Source organism: Megalopta genalis, chromosome 5 (genome assembly GCF_051020955.1).
Source record: "Megalopta genalis isolate 19385.01 chromosome 5, iyMegGena1_principal, whole genome shotgun sequence".
NCBI lineage: Eukaryota > Metazoa > Arthropoda > Insecta > Hymenoptera > Halictidae > Megalopta > Megalopta genalis.
The window spans coordinates 1,791,728-1,805,729 of NC_135017.1; the positions used below are offsets into that span (position 1 = coordinate 1,791,728).

Consider the following 14,002-nt stretch of genomic DNA (forward strand, 5'->3'; position numbering starts at 1 on the left):
GCAGTATTGTGTTGCAAATCGAGGAAGAAGCTGCTGTGCGAACCTACATCAATGGATTGCGCGAAGAATTCGCCAACCCCGTGGAAGACGCGATGCCGCGTAATATCGAGGAGGCACGTACAAAGGCGCTCACAATCGAGCTCCGCAACCGCGAGAGAAAGCAGAATCAACAACGAGACCTTGCAACTAAACAACCAACACCTAATAGGGGCCCACCGACACCTCGTCCACCAGTCCGACCACGACCATCCGAGTCAACGCTAGGTCAACGAACCGCAACAACGCAATGCACACATTGCAGACGATACGGACATACTGAGGCCGACTGTTTCCCTAAACATCAGAATTTTCGGCTACGTACACACCAAGGAAGACCGCCACCGAGCAATCGAGCAACCAAAACAGAAACAGTCGAAGAAGAGTCGGTCAACGAAAACCAGGACTCAATCGATCCGGAACAACACTTCGGAGCATATGGTTTCGGGTCAACGGCCGAACTCGACGAATGTTAGTCGACACCGGCGCAGATATCAACGTAATGAAAGAAAACGCCGCCCAAGCTTATCATCGGTACGCCAAGGTAAAGCAATTCACAATGGGTAACAGCACCTACACCTGCAGGGAGGCATTGGAATTGACCATATTTGGTAAGACCTCCAAATTTCACATTACTAAAGAATGCCCATTGGTGGAAGACGGGATAGAGTCGGACTACCATTCCTCGACCAGTACAACTGGAAACTAACCAAGGAAAACCTTCAGCTGGACAATAAATCCTTGAAGTTACACACCGAGAACACCAAGATCCCGGCTCACACGAGCGTTAAGGTTTGCGTTACGACGCCTACCAAGAACGGCATCGTGCTATGCGAAAATTTAATTACTGGAGACCTCTCGCTTCACGAAGCAAAGAACGGACAAATCTCCACATACGTGACAAACGCCAGTGACTCCGAAAGAGAGATCACCGACGACACGTTTCGAGTTACGAAGATAGACGTAAAAGAAGAACACCAGAAGAATAACGACACCAGCATAGCCGGACGCGTCAAGCTCCTACGAGACAATACACGGTTACAACACATAGAAGCCGACCTAAGATACAGCATCTGGAAGATATTGGCCTCCTATTCCGATGTGTTTTACCTCTATGGAGATGAACTCCCACAGACGAGGCTAACGGAGCACCGTATAGAGTTGACGGACAAGAGACCGATCAACATTAAGAGCTACCGACCACCGGAAGCCCACAAGCACGAGATCAGGAAGCAGGTGAGCGAAGTGATGAACAAAAGAATCATCGCGAATTCGGAGTCGCCATACAACTCTCCGCTCTGGGTCGTACCAAAGAAGATCGATGCAACAGAAAAACAAAAGTGGTGAATCGTCATAGACTTCCGTCGATTAAACGATCGAACAGCACAAGACGCCTATCCGCTGCCCGTCATCGAAGATATTCTTGATCATCTGGGAAACGCGAAATTCTTTAGTGCATTCGATTTGTCCGCCGGATTTCATCAAATCCCAATGCACGAAGAAAGCAAAAAATACACGGCTTTCTCAACACCCGAGGGGCACTTCGAATACAACCACATGCCCTTTGGACTGAAGAACGCGCCCGCCACGTTCCAGAGGATGATGGACCAAGCCTTACGAGGTTTAATTGGCAAGACGTGCTTCGTGTATCTCGATGACATAGTGGTGTACGGATCTACGATCCAAGAACACAACGAAAATCTGGTAATACTACTGGAGCGCTTGCGAGCCACCGGTTTAAAGTTACAGCCAGATAAATGCGAACTCTTGCGACCCGAATTGGAATACCTCAGACACACCATAACCAAAGATGGTGTCAAACCGAATGAAGTCAAGATAGAAGCTGTCAGGAACTACATACACCCCAGTACACCAAAGGAAGTAAAGGGTTTCCTCGGTTTGGCTGGATATTATCGTAAGTTTATTAAAGATTTCTCCAAAATAGCCAAACCACTCACAGATCTGACGAAGCAGGACAAACAGTGAGAATGGACAGAAGAATGCCAACACGCATTCGACACACTAAAGCAACACCTCACGAAGAGCCCGGTATTACGATACCCGAATTTCTCGAAGCAGTTCACTTTGACAACCGATGCATCCAACTATGGTATCGGAGCAGTCCTCTCACAGGAAGGACACTCGTGCTGCTACGTCTCGAGAACGCTGAACCCTGCTGAGATTAACTACTCGACAACAGAAAAGGAAATGCTCGCCGTCGTATGAGCGATACGTCGCCTCAGACAGTACCTGCTAGGAAGAAAATTTAAAATTCAAACCGACCACAAGGCACTGGTCTGGCTGATGAGCGTCAAGGACCCATCATCAAGATTGCTGAGATGGAGACTGCTCCTCGAGAGCTACGACTACGAGATTGACTACAGAAAGGACAAAGAAAACCAAGCAGCCGACGCCCTGTCCAGGGTGAACATGACCAATGAAGAACTGGACGAACTCATACAACAACAGAGTTCAACCCCATGGGCACGGTTCGTCGCTTGGGAGGCAGTCGAGACGCCTTCAATGGCCAGCTACGTGGCCACTGACAAGCTAGACGTGATTCTCACCTCACGAGAAACGTTCAACGAGGAAGCGTGGATTAATTACCTTCACGAAGCCTCATTTTGGAAACAGCGGAGAAACAAAATCTATATCACCATCTCCGAACAGTTCACGCCGCGAGAGCAAGGCCGCCTGTTTGCGATGCTGCAATTCACGACTGAAGAAAAGAAGAAAACCGCTGTCCCAACCAAGCGAAACACAAGGCTCACATCAGAAGAAAAGCAACTGACCATCTCAGAAAATCATGGTACGCCGACAAGTGAACACTTTGGGGAAACAAGGACACTTCGAAGAATCAAAATGAATTACGATTGGAGAGGAATGGACGAGGACGTAAGGCGGTACATTACGACCTGCGACGTGTGTCAACGCAACAAAACACAACGTACGCCATTCGCACACCCCGCCATTATTACAGATACACCACTACAACTTAATGACAAGATCGCTATGGATATATTCGGACCACTGCCAGTCACACGGAGAAACAACCGACATATCCTCAGCATCCAGGATCAGCTCACGAAATACCTCATACTCGTTCCCCTCACTGCGACTAGAGCATAAGACGTGGTCAACGGGTTACTCGAAAACTTTATATACACATTTTCAGCACCAAAAGCTATACACACCGATCAAGGTGCAAATTTTATCGGCCAGCTAATGCAAGAGTTTGAGGAGAATCTCGGGATACAACATATCCAGACAACCTCTTGGCACCCACAGAGCAACGGATCGCTTGAACGAGCTCATGCAGGGATTCAAGATCTCCTAAAAACAGCCACAGCGGAGCACACAGAACGCGAATGGGACGAAGTTGTAAAGCCTATCACACTCGCCTACAACACTAGTGTCCACGAATCTACGGGACGGACACCTTTCGAACTGACATTTGGACGAACGGCTAACGTACCATCAGCAATTAGCTCCACTCCAGGCACAACCTACGAAACCTTGGTAACCAAATGGAGGAAACGACACGACCAGTTGATTCAGGTCGCAAGAGAAAGATTAGAGGAGAGCAAAAGACGCAGTAAAGAACGTCATGATTCCAAGCGTGTACGTACACACCCGGTATACCGCCAGGGAGATCAAGTGTTGATCAAAGACCATATGGCAAGAGGGAAGCTCACCAAAACATGGAAAGGCCCTTACCGCATTGAGGCCTTCCACGCGGAGAACAATAACGTCACTTTGGAAGTCAATGGACGATTACAGAAGACACATACGGATAACATACGGCCGTACTTTTCTGTTTCAGTTGCTACTAGCTCTGATTCAATTGATGAGCCTCTCCCTGGTACAAGCTGAGGTTCGTATCGAGTCACTGAACGACTCGACGATTTACGTAGAACAGCTGGGACTGGTTAGAATATACCACGCGACATGGAATATCATCACATTTGACACCAACGAACTCAGAAAGGACTACGAGAAGGTAGAAGGCCAGCTATCATCACTAAGAACCAGATGCGGGAACTGTAAAGAGATGAGAGAACTCAATCAATTGAGGCAGATAATGAAGAACACCCACAAACAAATACAGACCATACAGACACTCGAAGGAAGGGATCTACGACACCGCCGAGGATTGATAAACACGATAGGATCGCTCAGCAAATCACTTTTCGGCACACTTGACAACGATGACTTAGAAAATTTGCATAAAGAAATGGACAAAATTTATGACGGACAACACAAATTGGCAAGCAGCATATCAAACCAGACAGCAGTAATTAGAGTACTGCTGGAAGAAGCTAACAGAGGCAGCAGAATGAACTACGACTCGCTCATCGAAGTGCTCAACAATAATACACAACAGATCCAGATGGTGCCGGCCTTGGAAGCCATGATTCCCATAACGGAAGGATTGCGAGACGACATCTCCACACTCCTGACTGCTATCACCATGGGTAAGCATGGAATCATAGATACGCAACTTTTATACCTGAAATACTAGCGTAGGGTATCAACGGAGTTCAAAGCCAGAGACCTGGCGCCCCGATGCTGGACGGCCGACGGGACTACGCGTTGCTGCTCGACATCGCTGACGTTGCGATTTCCTTAACGCGAATCAGAATGGATCGCAATAGACGAAACCAAGCGCAGCTACGTACAGACCGACCAACAGTGGATAAGCAACTGTAAGACACACGCAAACACACGATACTGCAAACGCACGCAACCCACTTACCTCATCAACACTATTGACACATGCGACAGCAAACTGATTAGAGAAAAGACAATTGATACAAACGACAAAATTTGCACCAGTAGCTTATTCAAAATTCACGTTATAGCTATCATCGCGATAAAAGACGGATACATTCTTATACCGGAACGCGAACTCGCGTTACATGCAATTTGCGATAAGAAGACCACACGCATCGAAATACGACGACCGACCATACTCCGCTCTACACAAGATTGCTCACTCCTGGGCGATCAGTTCTCACACCATTTGGCAAAAACATACGAGTTCGAACAAACAGTAGTTTACAGACCCAACGTTACGTTACCATTTTCGACATCTGACATGCAGTTAATTCCTGACAAAATACCTACACTCCACGGCACACTAAACATCGACACATACAGAACACTCAGTACCAATTTAGACCAGATCGAACAAAATATCGAACAAGTTAAGCAGAACTATAGGCATAGGAGTTGGATTGAAATCGTAACAAAATCTACAAATTATTTAGGCTATACAGCTCTCACAATATGTATACTCTACATTTTTTACCGTTGCGGACTTTTTTCACTATTAGGCAAACTCGTTCCCAGAAACATATGTATCGAAATCTTCAGCCCCAAAATCACACACTGTAAATTTAGAACCCCAGGTACTATATAACGCGAACGTACCCACTCAAGAACTGCTAAACGCGCCACGGGGATATGAACCACCCTCAAAAGAAAAGAACCCTACGGTAAAACTAGCACCTCGCAGGAGCAAGCTGGGTCTAGGACGGGGGGAGTAACGCTGACACTTCCGGCCCCACTCTCAGTCCCAACAAGAGATAAGACACAGGTATTGTAACGCTGACCCTTCCCGCCCCACTCTCAGTCCCAACAAGAGATAAGACACAGGTATAAATAGGCCATTAATTATGCGAGCAAGCAGTGACATTCTAATAATCGGCCCGGAACATCGATCACAGTGTAAAAGTTCCCACTCTAAATGTATCAATTTTATAAAACTGTTGTAAAATAAACATACGCTGAAAAGCCATAGCTTTACTGCTTCTTTTAAAAAGCGAAGTCATTCAAATCCTGCGTAACAGCACGTACATCTTCGTCGCGCTTCGCAATCTTGCTTGCGCTCTCTACGCGGTTCCATTCTCGGTTCGATATTCCTGTGGCCCATTCTGAGAATTGCTACGTGATTTATTTCGTAGATTTCATCCACCCTCCTATTAATTCAACCACATCTGCCACCTAACACTTAGCTTAGCATTTTTATGTAGAAAATAATGACCTACATCGCTGGTGCAGTAATAAATATGTATTGCAGATTTTAATTTGGACTCTGTATGATACTACTTCTCACCTTCATACAATGTTCGGCTGAGATTTTCTCAAACATCATAAGGTCATTAAAGGTTAAACTCATCTGACATTGAGCCCATCGACAAAACTCAACGCGATTCATGAAGTCGTTCCCATCGAATTCTTGGTGAAGACTAACATGGTACGGATGAAATTTGTGATTGTGCAAAATGCGAAGTACGCACCTTCTACTAATATTGAAAGAATGAAAAGTTTGGATAGTGGATTCTATGGTAAAAATGCTGGTGTAATAAAACGAGACATATTCTAACAAATAAGATCGGTACAGAGGAAAGAAATGTTCAGTAGAATGATGATATGTCATGAAGTTCGCGAATGATACGATCAGGTGACCGATTTAAGACTGCAAAGCTGTAGCGAAGTTTGCAAGTGCAATAGATTGGACGAAACTAGACTGCAAGCGCAGAGAAATTACGAGCGAAACCTTTTGGATCGCAATGTGCGGGCCTATTTGTATCGACGTAGCCATCGACTAGGAAACGGAAAGGAGTGGTACTTTTGAATATAGGAAGGACTAAGCAGCGCTGAACGTTCATTATAATGCATGAGGACAATGCCCTAACGAACAGCGTTGCAGGCGAAACAACGAAAAATAGGTAATGGATTTGATATTTTGGATTATTGGAAGATTGTTCCAGGTGATAAATACATTATGATGTACAAATAGGAGAACGTTTAGTATGTACAATTACGGGTAGTTCACCGCCGGAGTCAAGCTCGAACAGCTGAGTTCGATTCTGTGTACAAAAACTAGCTACTGTTTTTTTTTCATTTTTTTATACATCGTCCCAGGTAACACGAGTAAGGACGAGGTGATCAACCGCGATCTAACATTCATTGATTTGATTTTAGACAACACGAGAACACACAGAGATTGGAATTTGTGCGTTTCGAACGCAATGCAATTCAGAAATTGAAGCGTGTAGAGAGCGCAAGATACGACGAGAACCGCACGTAACGCGATGATGCACTCGAGCGAGTGAAGCGAGATCGAGAGAATAACGCGGTAATCGGATAATTTCGTTATCTGAAGGTGGAGACGCGACTGACGGTTAGGGAGTGCTTTCTCTAACACATGGTTGGAGGCGATAATGTTTCACACATGACTTGTGCATGCTAGTAAAGTAGTAACTATCCTCCATATTGTTTTATTTAGATAATAAAGATTAACTGTGCCATTAATTCTCTACGAAGTAATCAAGTTTTAATTTATTTCTAGGTTGTCGAGGCCCCTTAAAGAAAAAGTTGTAATGTGCATTAAAGCAACAGAAGAGATTTTCAGGGATGAAAATTTAATCTTACTGGCGATTTGGCTTTTATTAGCTGATTTTCTGTATAGAGATACTGAATTACGGTATTTGAGTATTCGTTTAACTAACGGTATATGTTCTTTTTTCAAACGATGAAATAGTTGATATGTTTATTGCTCCACATACATACTTTTGTATTAAGTGTGGAATACGTCTGTGTTCTGCTATACCATCTTCTAGTAGGATTAGTTCCTAATGATACGGAGAAGCGAGGAAAAATCGTTTTCAAGGTATGTAGTACAAGGTGAAGTTATGCAAAAATCGTTTTCAAGGTATGTAGTATAAGGTGAAGTTATGCAAAAATTAGTTTAATCAAAAGGATATTATAAAACTGGTCATCACATTTATTCATACTTTCATTAACTGGAAAAAGGACCAACGGTTCAATGTGAAGATAAGAATGTGAACGTGTTGGTGTTGGCATATCTAAGATTGAATGTTAGGCAAGTAGGATATATTTATTACTAGATAACATTTTTTGTATAGGTGAAATCCTCATTTTTAAAGAAATTCATATGAATACGACAGTATTTTTGTTACATTTTAAAAAAATAACCTTGAGCCTGTATTTAAAAAATAAAAATTTTTTTAGAATTTTAAACGTTGTAAAAACAATTTTTCAATCAGATCAAAATTCACTTGAAAAGGTAGATCCTACCCAAGTAAAATTAAAGAAAGTACACCTTGATGCAACCAATAGTTTCGGAGATAACAATTCCGAAGTACGACTCATTTTTGCAAAAATGGGCAAAAATCGTAAATTTCGGGACCCTGAATGTTTTGATCAAATTCTAGATTCGTAAAATGATGACTTAAATCCCTCTAATATCACATAGAGTACATCATATTTCAGTTTGAACAATATCCCAGACATCGAGGGAAAAAGTAATCGATTTGGCGTGTAGCTTCTGCCTCTTGCAATTGACAGAAACATTATTATTTTGTATAATGATATGTAGTCTACTCATGACACTTTGAATGTTTCTGAGATCTTAAGTTTCTAATGAAGATATTGATGAAGGTCATTATTAGAAGTCACATACACAACTAATTTAAATTTATTTTTTATTCATATTGCACATAATGACAACTGAATTTACAGAGATACTATTATCTTATGGATGTCAATTACCCTTGTCGATTGCATACATCCTACAGAGCAAAAAATGTAGTCATAAATATAAATTATCCATAAACAATAATTAATAACACGTTTGTATAGAGTTACCGTACCGGACACATTGCTTGTACTTCTGGATATTGGCACCTGCTTCTGTAGTAGGTGTAACATTTTGATGGAGCCTTGAAGAAAAACGAATTATTTTAATTATGATAGAAATTATACAAGGTGTGCCGTAATTATGTTGACACTCGCGACTTTGTTTACGCCAATGAGCGGAACTGAGCTTCGACTGCTTATTGGTTCGGGCGCTTACCGCCAGCCGTACTCGCCTCACACTGGTTACTGTTTTCCATTCATAATTCGTAAACGAAGCCGCGAATTGCATTTTTGCTGATGAAGAAGTCACTTCAAATGACCTCTTTCCTGGTATCAACATAATTATGTTGTATACATGTTGGCCCAGCAATGCTATTATATCCAGGTATTATTCAGGAGATTTGAAAAATCGCGAAAATGTTGGCAAAGTTTTCGTTAACGCGTTATTAACTAAAAAATCAGGACAAGGGCATAACGGCGCACAGTGATCCGGATCGAAAAATTCTGTGACTTTTTGTTATAACTTTTGAACCAGTAGAGATATTACAATGAAATTTTCACCAAAAATATTTGAAAAACTATCATTTTTAATTATGGATAAGTAAATATTTTTTGCATTTGTTAAACAATAATCTTAAATTAATTTTCATTGATATTTTATGTGGAAAAGAAAATTGTTTAAATATAATTTTACGAACTATTGTTTACTTTCTAAATATATATTTCATGTTTATGTTTCATACATGTAACATTTCATAGAACACGTAAAATATAAATCCGAGAAACTTTTTGGTAATCAATGCATAAAAAAATTAAAAACGTATGATGAGTGTGCCAAAATACATTTTTTATAATAATTGATAATAACTATAATTTCTTCATTGAGAAATGTATCAATGTGCATCCCAGTAAATAGATACAACTTTAAATACTAATGACTCGATAAATGGGATGAAGGGAGATTTACAGAAAATGAATTTACAGAAAAGTAAAAAATATTGTTATTGTTTGTTAATAAAAAATGCAATTTCTTATCACAAAAGATTGCTTTCCCCTTATTATACTCCCCAGATACATGTATTAATTAGTATCTTTAAAATACATAAAAATACTGTCTTTAAAATTTCTAGCTTTGAATGATTATATTATTTAAAATTTGAATTGTATTTTATTAACTCCTTCTTTTTGAGGTTGCTGGATATTTAGAAAGTAATAAGAGTTCAGCAGATATCGATAGTAGAAAGAAGATTTTTTGACAAAATATCACTGAACTTCTCGATTCGGACCACTATGCGGTGTCGTGGTCGCGAGGACGGAACAGTAGTTATACGTGCTCTCTGGTTGGCACGAGTTTTTTTTTAATTACTGATTCACGAAGCTTTAACTAAAAGGAATCCGTTATGAGAGTTTACATTTGCAGCACACCCTATATATGCTGAATACATCACTTTATCTAGAAATTTCTTATTTGATAATTGCAGAATTGTGAACAAAAAATTAATCTGTTCTAGGATATCTTCAAATATATATCTTACAGCTTGAATTGTCCAAAAGTATCCCGTAATGAAAATTACAGAAACAAGTAGAATAATTAACTTCGATTCTTGATTCATGGTTCTCTTGATAGAATTCTACATTAATATCCACTCGTATTCTTGTATTTATACAGAATCATTATTCGCGGTTTTGCCATAACGGGTTTATTGAAGTATTTTAAAACTGGATTATGCGTGATAAACAGAAACGGATCGGTATTAAAAATGATATCGAAATATACTTATTGCACAACATGCTGACACAACCTTTCAGATTTTTGAAGAGATAGTATCATTATTTCGATCTTTACATCACGTAGCTACCAATTTATTCTTCATACTAAAATATTGAGTGATTTTCATTTCAGTAATATTTTCATTTAAATTAATGTAATGAATAATTAAATGCAAAATAGGTGTGTTATAAACTAATTGTAAGAAACAGAAATGATATAAAAAAATATATTTTCTTTTAAAAAATTTAATAAGTCGTAAACAGTGCAACATTGGTTTTAGATTTTTTCAGTGTCTTCAAGATTCTTCAATTTCACCTAAATGCATTTTGGATTGCCATCATCCGTCAAACGTGTTAGATAACCTTATAAAAATATATATTTCTTATGCTGACATAAATGTTCGTTACTGCAATATTATCGTATCGTGACAAACGTGTAGTAATCATGTCGTGCAATAATAAACTAGCGACAATAAAATCGAACGTAACAATAATACCTTGCATCTATTATCACTGCAAGCACTGAATACTAAACGTTGTCACGTTTTATCGTTTTAAACGGTTTCACATTTTGTATTTTATAATTACTGGAATCATAACGTTGCTTTCATTGGAAATTATCGAATATATTTCTTGGATGAAGTAGGCACTATAATAAATATTGTGATGAGTTTAACCTGATAATTTTTATAAGATAACACACAGTCACTTTTAAACCTCAGGATGTTTCGTATTACAAAACTGTTGAAAGCATAGATCATGGAAATCGACGAATTAAGTACAATATTTAATTTGATAAATATCATTGCATATTTCTACAACCAGATATCCGGGAGAAAATAAATGGTTACGACGTTTTGAGATCGCTGCATTTCATAATTATATAAAGTTTTATGAATTTCATAACAAAACTCCTTGTGTGAGAGAGAGAGAGAGAGAGAGAGAGAGAGAGAGAGAGAACGTTGCTTTCAAGTTTCTGCTCGTATAACTTGTTATAGCTCATTTTTTTGACAAGTAATAAGACACTGATATGCCAAAAATATAAATATGATGCAGTGGTAGTTTCAGTATAAAATCTGCATGTATTATTTGCAAACCTACTGTATTAGGTAGAAAATTCATGAACTTTTTCATAATTTTCCGTTGAACAGTACAAAAGAAATGGAGTGTAGGCGGTCTAGAAAGATAGGAGGCGTGGAGGAAAAGAAAGGGAAACATTTCGTCCTGGTTTCGCTAGAAGATATATATTAGGTCTGGGAAGAAGTTCGTGGCGTTTTCCCAATAGATGTCGTCAATTGTTAATAACTCACGAACAACTTACGACAAAGGGAAGAACGCTGCGCAGACTTGTGAAAAAATTTGTGCTATGTATGGTGAAGGTACATTATCAAAATCAGCTGCGCGGAAATGGTTCGCTCGCTTTCGTTCTGGTAATTTTGATGTGAAAGACGAGTCATGCTCTGGTCGTCCAGTTACTGAAAAAACTAATGAAATCGTTGAAAAAGTTCAGCAAGATAAGCACATTAGCAGTGCCGATATTGGTATGGAACTAGACATTGACCACAAAAATATTTTAAACCATTTATACAAAGCTGGATACAAACAGAAGCTGGATGTTTGGGTTCGTCATGAGTTGGAAAACATGATGAATCGAATCAACATCTATGATGCTCTGCTGAAACGTAATGAAATCGAGCCATTTGATGAAAAATGGATTACGTACGACAATCGGAAGCGCCAAAGATCGTGAACAAAAGATGGTAAGCCGTCACAAGCGTTCGCGAAGCTAGGATTGACGCTAAAAAAAGGTGATGCTGTGTGTGTGGTGGGACTAGAAGGGTATCGACCACCATGAGGTACTTCCAGTTGGTCAGGCGACCAACTAGAACAACTAGAGAGATTACGCCATGCAATTAAAAAAAAAACGGCCCGAATTGCATAATAGGAAAAGTATTGTATTCCATCACGACAACGCCTGACTACACATTTCTTTGACGACCCGTAAAAAATTGGAAGAGTTTGGTTCGGAAATTTTGATGCACCCACTGTATAGTCCAGACATAGCACTCTCTGAGTATCACTTGTTCCGATCTTTGCAGAACTCTCTCAATGGAATCAAACTGGCTTCAAAAGAAGCCTGTGAAAATCACTTGATTCAGTTTTTTAAGCAGAAACCGCAGAAGTTCTTCACCGATGGCATCATGATTCTACCCGAAAAATGGCGAAATATTGTCGATAATAACGAAGCATATTTGTGGTTTAAATAAATTCATTTTCACAATATAAGAAATCCAGTTGAATTTTACTAACAAAACGTCACGAACTTTTTCCTAGACCCAATATATAAATCATATCTAAATACATATATATCAGAATTCATATAGTTGCGGATAGGTACCCATCTGCTGGCGAATGCCGAAGATAGCCGCCACAAAAGCATAGTATTTTAATTTGATTTAATCCTATAACTACCTTTGTGATGGGAGTAGAGAATTGAAACATGGTCGAGACGGTTTTCCTTGAGTGATCTATCGAATGTTCTAAACAACCTACATTTGGCCATCTTATCCGACGATACTCTTTGATTTGACATTTAATGATTACGGATAAAAACATTTTTATGCAAACGGTAAGATTAACCATCAAAATTTAAGAATTTTGGCAAGGGGATATCCGTATTGAAATATATGAAAAGAACATCCCATATCGTAATTTATAAAGTGTCTGGTGTGGCATCCACGATGTTTTTAAACAAGGAATTAATGGAGAAAAATATTTTACATTTCTACAAATGTATAATGTTTGGCATGATATGTAACTAATAATAAAACCAAATAATTAGTTCCAACATCATAGTTGTCCGTTGTGCAATTCAGTTAGAAATTTCGATTTTCGAATATCAATTCGATGGTCGAATATCGATTTTAATAATAAAGGGATCGGGTGTAGTACACTAATTATATGATCCCCTCAATTGTCAGATTTATCTTGGTGCGATTTTTTCTCTGTGGTAATTTGAAGGAAGTCGGCTGGTAATTCCCCCAGTATTTCAGATTTCCTTCCAAGGATGTAGCAATGGTGCTGGAAAGGATTGAGAAGAACGGACAAAACGTGTCAACGCAGTACGTGCCGCTAACAGAACGAAATTCGAACATATCTTATAAAAGAATCGGCTCTTTTTAGAGCCACAAAATTCTTGAAATTAATATATTATGCTCCTGTGGCGGCTATCTTCGGCATTCGCCAGCAGATGGGTACCCATCCGCAACTACATGAATTCTGATATATATATATGTATTTAGGGCCCACGAGCCCTTGTTTCCCGAAACGATCAATGCATCGACCTTCTGATACACATTTTGGAGTAATAAATAGATGTTTAACTAAATAGGTTAGTTTTCTATTAATGATATTTTTTATATATCTGAAACGAGAGAGAGTGAGAACAAATTTTCTATGTTTTTTGATAAGGTTATGTACAGAGAGCCCCATAATTTCGTCCAAACTCAGAAAGGGTCGATTCCAAATA

The 14,002-nt window shown here is 39.5% G+C and overlaps 1 long non-coding RNA gene across 1 annotated transcript; it reads right to left on the reverse strand.

The window, feature by feature from the left end:
- Nucleotides 1–8,532: 8,532 nt before the first annotated feature.
- Nucleotides 8,533–10,357, reverse strand: LOC117226649 (uncharacterized). The gene is made up of 3 exons (XR_004491848.2): nucleotides 10,239–10,357; nucleotides 8,718–8,786; nucleotides 8,533–8,636 (listed from the first exon to the last, which is right to left on the reverse strand). It is a non-coding gene; the product is annotated as an uncharacterized LOC117226649 (long non-coding RNA).
- Nucleotides 10,358–14,002: the final 3,645 nt, after the last annotated feature.